Source organism: Drosophila grimshawi, unplaced genomic scaffold (assembly GCF_018153295.1).
Source record: "Drosophila grimshawi isolate 15287-2541.00 unplaced genomic scaffold, ASM1815329v1 contig_131, whole genome shotgun sequence".
NCBI classification, from domain to species: domain Eukaryota; kingdom Metazoa; phylum Arthropoda; class Insecta; order Diptera; family Drosophilidae; genus Drosophila; species Drosophila grimshawi.
In genome coordinates, this window is record NW_025062826.1 from 313,643 (window position 1) to 329,019 (window position 15,377).

Here is a 15,377-nt window from a genome sequence, read left to right on the forward strand (position 1 = left end):
CTTTTTCGGGGGCGTCTGCCTTGCGTGACTGGCTTGGCTTTGTTTGTTTCCCCTTTGGGTTGATCCTGTTTCGCTTTCGTATGTCACATCGCTTGCATTCTTGCAATTAACATACTCGACACTCCATCTACCCTCCCTCCCCCCCCCCACTCTCTAAACAAAGTGCTTGAGTGTTTGACATGGCTTTGAAATTGTTTTTCTTGTTGTTTCAAGTTTACTTTTTAAAAAGCGTAAACAGTTTAGCTTGACGAGCATCGTAAAATCGTAACTCAAATGGAAATAATTGCTTTGTTTTGTCTTGGTTTTTGTGGGCTGAGTTTTTTCTAGAAGTGAGGAGGGCTCTGTTGAAAATTGCATTGAAAGATAATTGGCTGATTGTTTTTTCATGTATTATTTATTTAATTTATATCAAAACAGTGCAAAAGTGAATAAAATCAAGATGTAAAACTAAATTTAAATTTAATATTAAAGTTACAAATATTAAGTTAAAATAAAATAATATATAGTTATAAATTAAAATTGCGAATAAAGATTGTTCTATTGAATGCTATTTTTCCTTATTTAAAGTCTCGTCTTTCCCCACATACCACAAATTTAACCAACTGCCTAACCGCGCCTCATAAAACACCACCAACATTCCCACACCCTCACCCATAAGCACACTCGCACACACACATAAATCAATAGCACTCACAATTGCAGTGACCCAGTCCATTAGTCCAGTATCCATTATCCATTAGCCAGCAACAGAATTGACCACAACTAAATTATAGAGCCTGAGCAGCATTCTGCTGTGTTTCTAGCCTGGCTCGGGTTTCTATTTCCCAATTATGAATACTTAGTGAGAGAGGTTCTCGGTTCTGTTGCGCTACTTTTGTTTTCCATACAACACAATTGTTGCTCAGCCACATGGAAAATTGGCCATCGTGTTCGGATCTAATAATATTGTGGACTACAACACATTTTCTAATAGCAATTTTAGATGGATGCCGCTTTTGTAGCCAGCACATTTAATTTGCGACGACAGGCAGCCAGTATTCACTTTACAACCAAGCCTGCCATGTCAAGTGCCAGGTTAGCAAAAAAATCGAATAATAAAAAAAATATGTAAGCAGTCACAAGCATAGAAAACAGACTTTGAAGTGACGAAGTTGAAATACACTTGCTTGGGTTTTTAAGTGGTAGGATATGCTTGAATTCTTGTCAGAAATGTTTAGAAATATAAAATATATCTTTAATCAGGCTCCGAAAGTTTCTCTGGTTTCTTTGAATTATTTTATGTTCATCAGCCCTGTATTTAGAACTGCGGAGTATATCTGTAATATGTAATACGTAAGTTGAAATCATACATTTCTACATGGTGACATAATAAAATAAAGAGTATGTTCAAAAATAAAAGAGTATCTTTAAAAACGTGTTTATTGTTCGGTTTCCTATTTTTAAAGCTTAAATATTTTTTCTGTATGAATGTTGGAATACGGAATACTTGTAGCTGTTTTATCGGACGGTATATTTTTACAAAACTTGAACTGGAGTTATATGATATTAATAGTGAGAAAAAGTCGAATATATGCCCAGATTCATGAAGATAGATTTAAAACTGATGGACTAGTTTGTAAAGCAACAGACAAACGGAAAGAGAAGAAAAAGAATATATGTACTTTAGGGGCTTGTAGACGTCTCCTTACCGTTTCACGCTGCACAAAAAAGTTATGATACTCTGCAAGGATATAGAGAACAAAAGAGAGCAAAGGAGAACCGGAGGCGCCACAACATGTGGTATGAATACATGTACTCTTGCTCATGACATGTGGACATGAGGCATGGCGCCAACAGTCGAGTGTCCAGTTTAGAGTCCGGGCGCCACTCAAATTGCGTAGAATCGAGTTCCTGTTTGCCCATATTCCGTCCCCTCCTTCCCGCCGTGTCCAGCTGAAGTGTTGCAGCAATTCGAGTTGCTATGTTGGCTTTTCTAGTATTGATTTGGCGAGCATTGTTTTGCATATGGCGGAGGAGGCTTCGTCTTGGAACACTTGACTCAAGAAAGGGGAGCAGAAGAACTGAGAAGTGAGGGGGAAACTTGTGTATCAGCAAAGCAAAACAGAGAATTCAAGGCCTAAAATTGGCTTATCAGCAGATGCAAGCCTTGGCCCTGACTGATTGCAAACGAAGTTCAGGTTTTTGAGATCTGTGTTGGCTTTGGGTTGGGTCTGGGTATACTTGGGGCATTCGTAAATCCCAATTGGTTGGCAGCAATTGCAATCGTTTGCGGTCTGCAATTCAGCATAAATGTAAAATATGGGTGGGTTGGGGCATAAAGAGGGGGAGTCATATCGAATTCTCTGCCTGCCGCCAGTTGTGGAAACAGCTGTGCACACACACAATACACACCTTGATGATGGTTTCTGTTTAGAGTCCTACCCTCTTTTTCTTTTTGCCTTTGTGTACTTTAAATTTAGCGTGAACTTTTTTGCCGGCAAAAAGAGGAAATCGCTCGCTTCTAGGCGCTAGGAAAGTGAAAAATCTACACAAGTTTTTTTTTTTTTTTGTATTTACGTCTTTTATATTTGTCAGATTGTGTGGGACTCTCAGCTCGATGCTGGAAATAATCGCAGTGAATGTCGAGTTGAATGTGCCACACAGTGTGTTGTATTGAAGAGTTGCAGCAACTTGTCGAAAGAAAGAAGGTGTTTGGGGTTGCAAAGGGAGCAATATTAAATTGGTTTTTGTTTGACGCGTTCAACATATGATAAAGCTTTATTCAATACAAAGCATTGGCAGACATCAGTTCCAAGTGAAAACATATTAGAAGGGTCTTTATTGAGTTTGGACAGTTGGCAAAAGACATTTGGAAACAAAAGAAATTTACGAAAATATAGATATAATAAAATCTGTAAATAACTTAAGGAAAACTTTGTGAAGTTTAACTCAGTTGTAAAAAAAATTTAAAGGCACATGGAAAATTTAAATTCAAATGAAAAAGGCGTCTGAAAAATGTTTGTTAATTGTAGAATATACACAATAAAATATTTCAGTTATGTGCAGCTCTTGAGTTGCTAAAATGCTTATAATCGATTACAGCAGAAGTTCTCAAATACTTCAAATCGATTACAGAGGAAGTTCTCCTTTTAGCTGCATCTGTCATTTGCAGTCAAGGCTTTGGATGTCATGTTCTACAAAGCCACAAAATAAAGCTATTATTATCTGCTAAGCAAACCACACGAGTTGTCAGCTAACCACAACAATGTCCAACAGCAACAACAACGACAAAAACTATGTCCCAGGATCTTAGCTCATACTTCAATTGTCGCACACACGCACCCCGCGCGCACACACACACACGACCCGCTTCAAAAGACAAATGCCAATTGGAGCTCAAAATGTGAGCTCATGTTTCGGGTATTTTGTTATGCTGATAAATATCTCAATATATATATATGTATATATATAGATAACAGTGCTTCTTGGTCAGCTGACAGAAACAGAGCACACAGCAAAGCATACACACACCCACACACACAGCTCAATTAAAATGACGTTTGCCAAGCTAAAAACGAGCTTCCGTTTTTATCAAGCACAGTGCAAGCAAAAAGTATGACGCCAAGCAATCAAAATGAGGATGACAATTTAACAGATACATCTCTGGCTGCGTAGTCGTCGCAGCAATTATGTAAGATTCCAAGTAAATAAACTTGCACCCTTCCTTTTCCCCTTTCCAGACTTCATTTACAAGAATTAGAAAACAAGCCTTTTATTAAAGGCTAATATATTTTTTTGGGCGCGTCACGTGATAATATTTTAGATATATCCGTTTATCTGTTTTGAAACATAAGTTCTCGTACACATTACGTACATCGGGTCAATTTGGTATAAGGTATAAGCCAAATATAAATTTATATTTAATATTTGTAGTCGCGATTTAAACACATTAATTATTGGAATTTGTGTCATATATAAATATTTTATTGACAGGACTCGTTTCCGTCCTTTCCTCAATGCGTCAATCCTTTTTGAATGGATCCCCACGCGAAAATGATGAACTTTTCACACCTTAATGGGGACTGGACTGGTCGGACAACAGTCCCCAGTTGGCTTTTAGGCTGGGTCTCATTTATAACGGTTAACGGTTTACGTTTCTCTTGTTTTTGACGTCGTCCACCTGCAATGCCATAAAATTTTATAGTCCCTGACCATAAAAGAGAGACATTTGCTTGCCTTGCCACCCATAATTAATTAGCAAATATGTTTTATGGCATTTTATGAGCAAAGTCGTTAATTAACAACAACAGCAGCAACAGCAACAAAAGAGTGGTGTACTTATTTATTAAGTTGAAAAAAAGCCAACAATGCTAAGCGCATTGTTTCAATTTTTATTGAAATTCTTTAGGAATAATGTATGAATAATAAAGAGAGAGAGAGGGTACAACCCCGCTTATTAAATTGGGTTATACTTGTGTGCGTTGTTTCTTGTTGTTATTGTTAGTGTTATTGTTATTGCTCTTGCGCGATTATAATTATTATGCAGTTAGCCAAGCTGATTATGGCTTACTGAGTAGGAATGTTCATTACCAATGTTTCATAACATTCTTAGGCCCTCTTTAAAATATATGAGGGCATAATTAACTTGTGCAAAAGTATAAGGTGTATATATGTTAGATGAGCTTCAAGCTATTGAGCTGGCTGCATAAGCAAGACGATCTCAGAGAAGAACTAGTGCTAAGTTATCGTAACTCGTAAATCGATTATAACAAAAGTCTCAATTTTAGAGATACAAAATTTCTTATATTGTTTGGGCATATCTCGATATAATATTGATCATCTGTGAAAATTTCATCAAAATCGGCTGAGAAACAAGGCAGAAAATCGTATCGTTTTACAACAACAAGCAACATACGAGATGTGTTCAAAAAGTATCGCGAATTTGGAATTTTCGCGGGTTACGTATATTCGAATTTAGATTTTTTTGTAGCGTTATGTTGGTACTCATGTCTCTCACTTATGCCGACAAGCTCGGCCATTTTGAATGTTGACAGCTGCTTTGCTTGCACGTGTTTTGGATCGTCTTCGATTTTTACCTATTCAAAAAAATGGATCAAAGAACCTGTATCAAATTTTGTGTGAAAAACGAAATTAAGTGCGCGGATGCATTCCGAATGTTGATTGTGGCATACGGAGAAGCTACCTTGGACCGAAGCAACGTTTATCGGTGGTACAAAATGTTCTCAGAAGGCCGAGAAGATGTGAACGACGAAGAGCATGCCGGACGCCCGAGCACTTCAACAACAGACGAAAAAATTAATGGAGTGGAGAAAATGGTATTGGCCAATCGTCGAATCACCGTTAGAGAAGTTGCTGAGGAGCTAGACATATCGATTGGCTCATGCCATTCGATTTTTATCAATGATTTGGGCATGAGACGGGTCGCCGCGAAATTCGTACCAAAATTGCTCAATTACGACCAAAAACAGCATCGCATGAACATTGCTAATGAGATGTTGAACTCTGTCCGCGACGACCCAAATTTGCTCCAGAGGGTCATAACTGGTGACGAATCGTGGGTTTATGGTTACGACGTGGAAACCAAAGCTCAATCATCTCAATGGAAGCTGCCGCACGAACCAAGACCGAAAAAAGCGCGCCAAGTTCGGTCGAATGTGAAAGTTTTGCTGACAGTTTTCTTCGATTGCAGGGGCGTGGTGCATCATGAGTTCTTGCCACAGGGTAGAACGGTCAATAAGGAATATTACCTGCAAGTTATGCGCAATTTGCGCGAAGCAATCCGCCAGAAACGCCCGGATTTGTGGAAGAACAAAAATTGGCTTTTGCACCACGATAACGCCCCTGCTCACACATCGTTGCTTGTGCGCGACTTTTTGGCCAAAAACAACACACTAATGATGCCGCAGCCACCGTATTCCCCAGATCTGGCCCCCTGTGACTTTTTCTTGTTCCCTAAACTGAAGAGGCCCATGAAAGGACGACGTTACGCTACGCTTGACGAGATAAAGACGGGATCGAAGGAGGAGCTGAACAAGATAAAAAAAAAAGATTTTTTGAAGTGCTTCGAAGATTGGAAAAACCGTTGGCACAAGTGTATAATATCTCATGGGGATTACTTTGAAGGGGACAAAATAGATATTCATGAATAAATAAATAATATCTGAAAAAACACAAAATTCGCGATACTTTTTGAACACAACTCGTATACTCAAGCTCAGACTCATTCATATACTCATATTCATATCACAGAAATATCCCACACACTAGTACTTAAATATATGTATAAACCAAATGAAATGGGGCATTGCCCATGAAATTCAATTGTTTAATTGAATGCTGCCATCCTTATATAGTTGATAATAAGATAATGCCTCAATGTCAATTTCAATTTCACAGTCAATCGCGCAATCCCAATTGATTTCTAGGTTTCTTTCTATTATGTTTGGCCTTCCGTCCGCTCTCTATGTTTTATTAAAACTAAACCGATTTGCTTGGCGAACCTTTCTCCTTCAACTGACTTCTTGGTTTTAACGTATGGAGCTCCAATTTCCTTCCACTGGGCGGCTCACTTTGTTCTAGCGGCTTTTAATGATGGTCTTGGTCTTGGCCCCAGCTTATTGTGTAGTTGGCCACGTGCAGAGCTGTTGCGCTAGTTGGTGGCAAGCAGGCAAACTCTGGTAAACGGGTTTCAAGTCTTGCCACATAGCCACCACGTATGCCACCACAACGCAATTGCAATTAGTCTGGGTAAAGTCGTGCCTAACGGTAAAATGTTACCCAGCAATATCTGTGCCACTGCCACACGTATGCCTATCTACCTACCTTATGCAACCTATACCTCATAATCGCATCTCACAAAAAGAAGGAAAAAACAGTTCGTGAGATTTACAACGATAATGTCGGCTCAACTGATAGATTACAAGGCCAGTTTTTTTTTTGGCCTGGCCTAATCCAAACTCAGCTTGAAATTTTTTCAGTTGGGAATCAGAAATGGATTCTTTATGTTTTGATTGCTTGTTTTTGTACTGATAAATATTTTTAATCGCTTCTTTTTTCTTCCTGCTTATTTGCAGATTAATTGAATTTGGCTGCTTTGAACAATCGATTGGTGAGTAAACACATATATCTATATATTTAACATTTCAGATTTTTTAATCAGTTGCTATTTAGTGGATTGCGTCCATTGCAATTTTGGTTGAGTTTATCATTAATAAACTTGTTAAAAAAAAAAACTAAAGTTTCACAGTATTACTTTTAAGGTTATTTCCTTCTATATATAAAATATCTTTTATGGCTTACAACTCAATCAACCTGCCACAAGTTGAAGTCGCACCTTTTTAAGACTGTTTGTGGCGGTTCCATTTTTGGTTAGTTCCATATTTGTATACCCTTGCAGAGGGTATTATGATTGCTATGAGGCTTGTAATGCATATTGTTGATCAGCATTAAACGTATGAGTCTCTTGTGGCTTCGTCTGTCCGTCTTTCCATATCTATAGGAAGGAGTCCTTCGATTTTGAAGTCCCTCAATGTATATTTATTTATTATTTATATTTCCATACCGGCAATATCGGATTTCTATTTCATATAGCAGTCATATGAAATATGCGTCGAAAGATGAGCTCTTATATCTAAAACTTTTTTGTTTTTCCAGCTGTCTGAATTAAACTCAACATATTTTTATATTCTATATAATTAAATTTAATATATATTTATATTTAATATATATTTATATTATATATATTTAGATTTCGACACATTAACTTCGTTCTTCTGCAAGGGTATCTAATATTCGGCTTGCCTAAGCTCCACACATTTCACTTATGTTTCTCACAGATCTGGTTGACTATATCGCGATATTGTTGGCTTCATTCTCTCTGCTGTGTGGCTTACATCATTTTATTCGCATTTGAAAAAGACTTCATCATTAACATCAATCTTAATTGAATAATCATTTACGCTTATTCGCTGGCTGCATTATAAGTTCAGCGAGAAGTTGCCAAGGGATTTCTCACACTCGTCTTTTTCTTTCTCTCGCTCTCTCTCTCTCTCTTCACTACCCTCTCCTCTGCTGATCCCTGTGCCATTTATTGCTTATTATTTCCGTCGTGTGTCAAGTTGACCGTGCAACAAAACTTAAGTAGCATGAATTATGCGCCAGTCTAAAGTAGTAGCAGCTACAACTGTTATATCTGTATCTGCATCGCTGTCTGTCTCTTTTTGTGTATATTTTTATCTGCATCTCTGCAGCAGTAGTCAGTGTTGAGCAAATTGTGGGCAATCATTGTCAATTTACAATGCATACACAAACGCTTGCCTTCTATTTGTGTAAGAAAGTAGGCAGCTACAGTGGAGACTGCCGCAGTTAAAGCCACTGTGAGACTAGAGTATTTTGTAGATGACCGGATAGTTAAAGTTAAATATATATTGTACAATTTAGAAAAAATATGTCTGGTAAATTACTACTTTTTTTTTATAAATGCATTTCTGAATAATAGAATGTATACATAAAAAGTAAAAAAAACTTAAATATTTTGATATAATCGATTTAGCACAAGCCTTTCTAATTTTAAGAAAAATGTTTTCTTATATTTTGAAATTATTTCCAAAAACAAGAAAAAGTTAATTATTTTTGCGGTGATTTTCATTCCCAGTCTGATTCGAGTCGAGCTTCGCTGTGCTCGCACAGCTGTAGTCGCCTGTGGCTGAGCTGAAAGCACCTTGAACTACAAGCGAAGCTCTCAATGTGCAGTTCAAAGCATGTCGCTAACGGTGACGTTGCAGCGCTAGCTCTTGGATAGAGGGAGGGTGCTTTTTAAGGGGCACAGGTGAGGAACTTGCTTATCCAAGCGCTGAGATCAGAGACAGACTACAGTTGTTGTCGTTGTTGTTTGTATATGAACACTCGCTGTTGGGGGATCAAGCGCTTTTATTTACCTTGTCTGCCTTTATTTTTTCTTTCTTTCTCTGTCTGTTTGTCCATTTATTTTTGTCACTTTGGCTTTTAACTTGCAGTTTTGCACTTTGTTTTATTTTCGTTCATTTCTTTTCTTTTTTTTTGTTCTAAGGCAAATTTGTATGTTTTGTGCGTTTGCTTTGCAACAGCGTTTTATTGCTCACATTTATGCATAAATAAATATAAATGAATGGCAATTTGTTTTTTGTTTTTCGGGACGATCATAAATCCAATTGCTTGAATAAACAGTAGAACCTAATGGGAGTAGAGGGGAGGGGTGTGAGTAGCCCAAGCGGGGTGATGAACCTCAAAAATTGTTGACAGCTGTTGTGTTGTGGCTGCCAGTGATTAATTTTCATGTGGCGACACTTTACACACAATTTTCAACAAAATTTACGGGCACAATTGTATTTGTTGTTTGTTGTTGATCGTGTTGCACGATATTTCCATGAATACACACATTGAATTGACGAAATGCTTGTGGCATTAAATTTTAGTGCGAGAGGATTGAAAGGAATTGAGCTGCAAGGTTAAATTTGGTAATTCGTGATAATTCCGCAAGAAACATACACGAATACTCTTATTTATAGCACATACGTAATATTATTTTATTATGGTTTTACTGTTTAGTTCAGCCATAGCAATATATATAGAAAAAATCGGACAATGTATTTGAAAGGTAATACACTTTTTGTATAATTCAATCTTTTTATACGCATTATCATTAACAAGTTATGCGGCGCTTTTTAATTCTAAACCATTCAAAATACTTTCTATTTTTTCTGGCTTCGTTTTAACCCAAAGCACATCTTTAGTCTTGTAATTTGATGTATGCCCCATAACTTAACCCACTTACCCACTGACTAGCGGGCAAGTGAAGTAGAAGCGGCAGACGAGGAGGAGGAAGGAAGAAGCACAATGCATGCCACTTGATAGTAAGAAACGAATGGATAAATACTCCATTCAAACCAAGACGCTGCTTATCGCGTTTAATGCCGCATATCATGCACTTGGAAGCGACAACCACCTACACACAGTTTAAAGACAATGCCAGGCACTCCACAGGGAATCCACACAGTTTCGGCCCATTTGGTGCTCAGAGATATATACGCTCGCATATATATATGTGTGTGTGTATCTATTGGACGCGCTTTGTCCAAGATGCGTGTCAATGTTGTTGCCAAACGATGTCATCAGCTATAGTTTTAGTTTTGTGCTCCGCATGTGACTGCAATTTAATGTCATTTAATGGGAAGTGTTGGCTTTTATTCTCGATGTTTATCACAAGATCTCTCAACATAATGTTGGCTACAGAGATAACTCTGACTGACAATCTCAATTAGTAAATGCACTGAGTGTGTCGACTGCATCGCTCTCTGTTGACCTGACCCAGTAGTCAAACTCAATTATATAATTGGCCTGTCTTCTAATTGCAATGCCAAGTGGAATCCAAAGCAAGACTGCTTGCTTTTCATGTCATCGCCAATTAAATGGGAGGCGTGCCCCAGTTCGAATGCAGAAGCGCCACCTGGCGTGCCATTAGCAGAAATTACCTGCATTCTTTTCTCCTTTTCCTTCTTCACCCACCCCCTAATTATTATCCGCTTTGTGGTCTTGTTTGATTATCAAATTGCTGCATGCAAATTCTTCTGACCATGTTTTCTGCATCTAATCGCCTGAAATGATTTTAGTTGTTTTTTCAGTCTGCGTGGTATTTGTTCTGCATGGTATCGAAAATGGGTAAAAGGGGTATATCTATACCCCTCTCATTATCGATAACAATCGATTACCGATAGCATTAAGAATCACAAAAAAATATATATACATGTATACATATATGTATATCTTTCTAGTTGGATGCTTATATACCTTGACATTATATTGATCATCTACTAATATTTTCATTATAAGCTTAGAAACATAAAAGAAAACTGTTTGTGGATGTCAAGTATTCTTGACGTGAGCATTCCTACTCGTTATTTTGCTTGTTCTGGCTTCATATCATTGTACAAGGTCAACAATTGCATAGTTGATAGTCGGCTGAGTACTTTTGAATGACTGCTATAACAGAAATTATATAAAATGTGTAATTTAATAATGCTCATAGTTGTGCTCTATAAATTTGTGTTTTCTACTCGTCCGGAACGCTGACTGTTTTTTTTATGAGCTGTGAAACTCGAGCTGTTTTCTGTTGTTTGTGCCACATATTATGAATTCAATTTTAATTCGACTTTACTATATATGGAAAATATAAACATATGCTAAGCGTTTTATATATGGTATACCATTTTCCTTACCAACAATATTAACTTTATTAAAAAGCTACGTATTTGGGTATACGATTTTTAGGTTAATACACTTAGAGACATTTGCTGATTTTGGCAGTACCAAATTTTGCTTTGTGAATTTAAATTTAAATATAGATAGTGATTCTCACTTAAGAGGTGAAAAATCATAGTCAAAATGGACTCATTAAAAACGATCCAGCTTTGAACATTTAAAATATCGACTCAGAATTGTTTGAGCGCATAAGTTGTTCAATCAGAAGCAGAAGATTGAATACTGGCTTTATTCAGGAGTGGTCAGTATCAAAGCTAATTAAATGTATAAGATACATCTCAAACGTTATCCGCAAATAGACTTCATTAATTTGCATTTGGTCATTTTATTGTGGAAATTTATGCTGGTTGCGGCAGTGGCGCCACGAAATTGCCCCAATGCCCCAATAAATATATATATGAATATACTATATACTTATGGGGGCGAGAAAGACCTATTTTTTATCTGTTTTGTTTAATAGCTGACCTCATTCGACGCGGTTACGCGCGATTTGAATTGCTAGAAATTGAAAGTGACAGTGAGCGCATAAAAAACAAATTGCAAGCCAGTTTTTTTTTTAGCTTTTATTATAACAAATTGCAAAATGCAAATATACCCGATCCCTCCTCTCATTCCTTTTGCTATTCATTTAGCTTTGTAATTTGAGTTAAGAAACCCGGAAAGCATATATATCTTACGGACTTCAACGAGTCAAGTAAGACATATAGAGATGGACAGAGAGGTAGAGGGTGAATGACAACATATTAGAAAAAGTAAACACTAAAGACCCAAGAAATGGCATTCGATTCTTTTTGGGTAGGAACAAGAGATTTGTACAAAGTAAATGTGTAAACAAAACGCTCAAGGCTCAAAAGGGGTAGGAAATGTTGCAAGACAAAAGCATATGGAAAAGCTGAGAGCGAAGAACAATAAGAGAAGTTTGACATGCTATATAAGTGCCCCGTAATCGAACATTTTTTATAAAAATATATTACAAGTAAATAAACTCTTATTCAAAGGTGGAGACAATACTAAAAGTTTTAAAAAAGAAATCGAATCAATCTACCCCTTTTGTGCGCAAGTGCGAGAGCATTGTATAACAATGCTTTGGCGGCTTCATTTAAATGCAAATTGGCAGTTAATTACAGCAGAGTTTAAATCCATTGGGCACTGGGCTGCAAGCCCCTCGAGCTCTGGGCCCTGTCAAAAAAAGGATCGAATGACGAACTGTGTCAAGCTGTGCTGGAGTTTTTTGAGAAAGAGATACAGGGAGAGAGAGAAAGACGAACAACAGCAGAAGCGCGGCAAATGAGACTTGAGCAAGTTGAACTTGAGAGCCATCGTTCAGTGTCATTAATAATAATAGCAGAAGAGCTTTGTCAACATCAACAAAAAAAAAAAACATACACAAACTCCGCTGTCAGCCAACAATTTTCTACGCTCGAGAGTTTAATTGATAAAAGTGCAAAAGGCAAAAAATAAAAGTTTTCATTTGGGCTAAAATTGATGGCCTGACAAAATGTCATCATTGAATGCTAAACAAACACTCGAAACATGACGGCGCTGTTGATGCCACAACAACAACGATGTGGAAGGCTTTGCGTAGCAGGCCATGAAGGCAGCCACAAGCTACAGCATGAGGCATAATTGTGTCTTAAAGATGCATAATGAGCGCGGCACGCGATATTCATTGGCAGCAGCCATCAGTTGCAGCAGCAGCCCGTCGCATTTACTGGAGCACATCATCAATGTGTGTAATCTGGTTGCATGCCCCTTCGTCTCGTAACTCAATGCCTGTCAATGAGGTGCTAATGGAGCTAAGGCTTTCAAAATGCTGCCTGTCATCGCATCAGCACCAATCCGCGAAACCCTCAACGTCTTTCAAACACTACAACTAACAATAACTTTGATGTACAGTTAGTATGGAGAATGATGGGGGCCAAAGTAAACCACAAACATGATTTATCAGTCATCAAGCAACGAACGATAAAATGTTGTCTGCATCTGCAGCGAAGTGCATCTTTGTGAAGAGTTTAAAGTTGCAATTACCACTTCATTTTCTCGAGTCCCTGCAGCCCGTGTCTTGTTTTGGTGTGTAATCAGAGAAACCATTTCCATTTATGAATAAATTTCCATGTGGTTTTCTGCTTATTTTCCAGTTAGTTTTAATTAAGTTTTCCAAGCGAGAAAAGACTGGGCAAAGTTAAAGAAAATTTTGTATTGGTTATGTTTCTTGGAATAGTTTTCGAAATATTAATTTTTCTTAACATCGAGTTCAAGTTTAATGAGTTCTTAGCATTATTATATTAAAAATGGTTAAGCACCATGTTCATATACTATTTTTTGGTCTATGATTTTTACTTGATTTTCGACTTAGAATCAAACAGAGGTCAAACCATGATTAAAACACCCTTACTTTTGAAAATCCGTTGAGTTTTGACAAAATTATGGCACTGGTATATATTTATATATATTCTTAAGCAGGATCAAAAGTCAAATACATTTTGTCTGTTTGTATGAATAAGTCGATCGCAGAGACCATAAGAGCTAGAGATTTAATCGATTACAGATAGCAATAAAAGGCACAAATGTAAGGACTTAGCCCTCATATTAATTTATAAGACATTCATACATTATTGATCCAGTTTGAAAAATTCATCAATATTGTTTAAGAAACTCTGATATTGTTAACCAAAACTTATTTTCATATTGAGCAAATGGTATATTCTAGTCGAGCACTCGCAACTAGATCATGTTCTGGTTTAATGAGCAGTAAATGTTATAATTTTCATGTTATATTTAAGCTTTAGCCTACATTTAAACTAAATTAATTGCAGCTATTAAATTTGAAATTATAAAATAAACGTCACTGATTACAATACAAATGAAAATAAAAAAACACCAACAGACAAGCAGATAGACAAGCCAGAGTGTGACGTTGTTCGTTGTGTTCATTGTCCACTTTTTTTCTGAACGAGCACAAAACAGTTGGAACAACTTGGCTTGGTGGATGCATTGCGAGAGATCTCTGTGTGGCAACCAGTTGCTGTACAAAGCTGGCAAAATGATTTGTGATGTGTATTATGCCGCTTAATGCTGACATATGCGATTATAGACACAGATACATACATACAAAGATACTCCTGCCAGCTTATGAGCTCACACAAATTGTATCTTTGACAATGAGTCGCCTGTCAGGCTTAGACAGCAGCAGCTAACCAGATAAATCTCTAAATTGATTAGCTTCGATTCCATAAATACAGTGAGCTCAAATAATTGCGATCCATGTTTGCCATGACGTCACAGTCACCTTGAAACTGCGCTCGTAAATTAAATATACAACATCAGAGATACAGATACACAGAATATAATACACATACACATACATTTGTAGCACGCTTAGAACTGTGCTCTCTGGCGTATTAATTATACCAGACATTCAATTTGAAACATGGCAATGAATGCTATAAGGCTAGAATTTCGAATACAAAATAGGCATACGAATAGAAAACTTAATTTTGCGCTGCCCCAGAAAGCGTATTTATTCTTATAAATCGTTTGAAGCCAGCACTGAAAGTGGGTAAAGAGTGGGTATAATGAAAACTCATTTACTCATAAAATAAAAGTCATAACTTTAAAGATGCGTTGGATTTTTTGACACCGTGACATATTATGAACTATCCGTTAAAAAGTAATATAAAAATTAAAATAACTAAATATGTATTAACATATTTATCATATTACACAGCAACAAGTGCAAGCATTTACGAATTCTCTCGACTGGTTTCAATTATTAACAATTGTTAGTTGCTGTTCGGTCGTCTAGACCACTCTTACTTCTCTTATCTATTATACGTTTTAAGTTTATTTTTATTTTTGTAGTCTTGTAGCGCATTAATTCTTCGGCCAGCACTTCTATTCTCTTTGCATCTAAAGCGCAAAAAACCAGTTCAACTCTGTTTTTTGTTTTTTTTTTTGGCGGCAAAATGACAGAGCACGTGGTTCGTTGTCGGACTGACTACCCGTTACCGGTTTCAGTTGCTATTTCTGCTCTGCTGCTGTTGCTGATGTTGTTGCCACGATGACGTAGCTCTTTAAAACAA

General features: G+C 37.1%; 1 protein-coding gene across 2 annotated transcripts in view; it reads left to right on the top strand.

Annotated features, from left to right (window-relative positions):
* Positions 1 to 15,377, top strand: part of LOC6568890 (protein unzipped) — a 35,131-nt gene that overhangs the window by 6,931 nt on the left and 12,823 nt on the right. For both annotated transcript variants that reach the window (XM_001995365.2, XM_032741036.1), the window contains exon 2: positions 7,074 to 7,108. The gene's annotated coding sequence lies outside the window, so the exon portion shown is untranslated. The remainder of the gene's footprint in view (positions 1 to 7,073; positions 7,109 to 15,377) is intronic.